Below are 3,306 nucleotides of genomic sequence, written 5' to 3'. Positions count from 1 at the left end.
TTCTGTTTCTGTGTTAGTTTGATGAGAATGATGGTTTCCAGCTTCAACCGTGTCCCTGCAAAGGACATGAACTCATCCTTTTTTATGGCTGCATAGTATTCCATGGTGTATATGTGGCACATTTTCTTTATCCAGTCTATTATTGATGGGCATTTGGGTTGGTTCCAAGTCTTTTCTATTGTGAATAGTGCTGCAATAAACATACTATCCAGAATCTACAAAGAACTTAAGCAAATTTACAAGAAAAAAACAACCCCATCAAAAAGTGGGCGAAGGATATGAACAGACACTTCTCAAAAGAAGACAGTAGAGGCGACCTAAACATGGAGACAGCGGGCTCTGGTACTGGGCAGCCGGCCTCTCTGCTGGAGGCTCCCGGGTCCATGGATGACCGGCTTTTCCTGGTTAAAGGTGGAATTTTCCTTGGTACTGTTGCTGCAGCAGGAACGCTAGCTGGATTTATTACAACATTATCATTGGCTAAAAAGAAAAGCCCTGAATGGTTCAATAAGGGAAGTATGGTCACGACTGCATTACCGGAAAGCGGGTCTTCCCTTGCCTTGCGAGCTCTGGGCTGCGGCTCACTGTATGCATGGTGTGGGGTTGGTGTGATTAGCTTCTCAGTCTGGAAAGCTTTAGGGGTTCACAATGACATGTAAGAGATATCCTCATTTTAATTGAAGGCTACATCACCAACTTTCTACCCGAGAAGTCGTTTTTCTTCGGGACCCACAATCAAAGGCTTTCCTCCGGCATGAGAAAGGAGTAGCATTCCCGCCTGGTGAGTTTTTAGTGTTGGAGTGACTCCCAGCCGGCCCCTACCCCGCTCAAGCTCCTGTTGACTGTCCCAGTGTGGGTCCTGGCCAGGACTGGCACCAAGGCAGTGGGATCCTTTATAAATAGGCCTCCAGCGCCATACACCAGAAAGCAGGAGCCCACTTCTGGGACACTGGGAGAGGGTGCAGGCAGCCACCAGTACGCAAAGCACAGTGCCCTATCCTTCCCGGCAGGGTCACAGTTCAGAAGATGTAACCTGATTTTCATCTGTAGTTAATAGAAGCATTTTTCCTTGACATTCATACTAAAAATAGAAAACACTAGTAATTCCAGGGATCTGGGTTAGTCTCTTAAGCATGTCAACTATTGATGAGAATACTCTTTGTAAAACTAACTCCAGAAATCACTTGCTAGAGAAGCAGCCCTTCACTGCCTTAGTCTGAGCACCCACGGAAAGCAAGTGTTGGAGGTGCTGGCAAGGGCCGCGCAGCCGCAGTAGAGGGCCAGGGTGCACGTGGTGCGCACCCGCCATAGAGGGCTGAAGGTGCTGCCAACGGCTCTCTTGGCGTCTCGACGTTTTGGTCAGCAGCTTTTTTCCATTCTTTCTCTCCACTTCTTGAGTGAGCAGCCATGAGTTGGACTGTACCTGTTGTGTGGGCCAGCCAGAGAGTGAGCTCGGCAGGAGCGAATTTTCTGTGCCTGGGGATGGCCCTGTGTCCCCGTCAGGCAGCGTGCATGCCACTCATGGGCACCTGGCTCTTCACCTCCGTGAGCAAGATGGCGACTGTGAAGAGTGAGCTTATTGAGTGCTTCACTTCCGAGGAGCCCTTTCATCACAGAAAGGTCTCCATCATAGGAACTGGATCAGTGGGCATGGCCTGCGCTATCAGCATCTTATTAAAAGGCTTGAGTGATGAACTTGCCTTTGTGGATCTTGATGAAGGCAAACTGAAAGGTGAGACAATGGATCTTCAACATGGCAGCCCTTTCATGAAAATGTCAAATATTGTTTGTAGCAAAGATTACCTTGTCACAGCAAACCCCAATCTAGTGATTATCACAGCAGGTGCACGCCAAGAAAAGGGAGAAACGCGCTTTAATTTAGTCCAGCAAAATGTGGCCATCTTCAAGTTAATGATTTCCAGTATTGTCCAGCACAGCCCCCTCTGCAAACTAATTATTGTTTCCAATCCAGTAGATATCTTAACTTACGTAGCCTGGAAGTTGAGTGCATTTCCCAAAAACCGTGTTATTGGAAGTGGCTGTAATCTGGATACTGTTCGTTTTCAATTCTTCACTGGACAAAAGCTTGGTATCCACTCTGAAAGCTGCCATGGATGGGTCCTCGGAGAGCATGGAGACTCAAGCGTTCCTGTGTGGAGTGGAATGAACATAGCTGGTGTCCTTTTGAAGGATATGAACTCTGATATAGGAACTGATAAAGATCCTGAGAAATGGAAAAATGTCCACAAAGAAGTGATTGCTAGTGCCTATGAGATTATTAAAATGAAAAATTCTACTTCGTGGGCCATTGGCCTATCTGGAGCTGATTTAACAGAAAGTATTTTGAAGAATCTTAGGAGAAAACATCCAGTTTCCACCATAATTAAGGGCCTCTACGGAATAAATGAAGAAGGCTTCCTCAGTATTCCTTCTTTGGAGAGAAGGGTATTACCAACCTTATAAAGAGAAAGCTGACCCCTGAAGAGGAGGCCCATCTGAAAAAGAGTGCAAAAACAGTTTGGGATATTCAGAAGGAGCTTGAGACTTAAAGTTGTCTAAAACTACCATTCCGAAATTATTGAAGAGATCATAGATACAGGATTATATATCAAAATTTTCAATAAACTTGAATTCCTGAAAGATGGAAACGGAAAGTGGGTAGAGTGACTTTCCTTTTTATTTAGTCTTCCAGCTCTTTTATTTAGCATCCAGGTGCTGGATGATACTTATTTATAATTCCCAAAGAAAGTGTTTTTGGTAACGCTGATATAGCAGTACTTACCTTGTTATATATATGTAGTTGGCATTTGGTTCCTAAAAAGTAGGATGTAGGTATTTACTGTGTTTGAGAAATTCTGATTCTTTTCACTAGATATATGCTATTTATTCTTGCTGGCTTATACCTATGTTCATTTATATGCTGTAAAAAAGTGGTAATTTACAATGTAAAAATAAAAGTATGTATATACAAAAAAAGAAGACATTTATGCAGCCAACAAATATGAAAAAAGCTCATTATCACTGGTCATTACAGAAATGCAAATCAAAACCACAATGAGATACCATCTCATGCCAGTTAGAATGGCAATCACTAAAAAGTCAGGAAACAACAGATGCTGGAGAGAATGTGGAGAAATAGGAACACTTTTACACTACTGGTAGGAGTGTAAATTAGTTCAACCACTGTGGAAGACAGTGCGGTGATTCCTCAAGGATCTAGAACCAGAAATATCATTTGACCCAGCAATCCCATTACTGGGTATATACCCAATGGATTATAAATCATTGTACTATAAAGACACATGC

General features: G+C 43.5%; 1 pseudogene; it reads left to right on the top strand.

Annotated features, from left to right (window-relative positions):
- Positions 1-1,328: 1,328 nt before the first annotated feature.
- LOC101132366 (L-lactate dehydrogenase A-like 6B) lies at positions 1,329-2,976 on the top strand (annotated as a pseudogene).
- Positions 2,977-3,306: the final 330 nt, after the last annotated feature.

Source organism: Gorilla gorilla, chromosome 10, assembly GCF_029281585.2.
Source record: "Gorilla gorilla gorilla isolate KB3781 chromosome 10, NHGRI_mGorGor1-v2.1_pri, whole genome shotgun sequence".
NCBI classification, from domain to species: domain Eukaryota; kingdom Metazoa; phylum Chordata; class Mammalia; order Primates; family Hominidae; genus Gorilla; species Gorilla gorilla.
The sequence above is the reverse complement of the archived record's forward strand: the minus strand, read 5'-3'. Positions and strand labels throughout refer to the sequence as shown.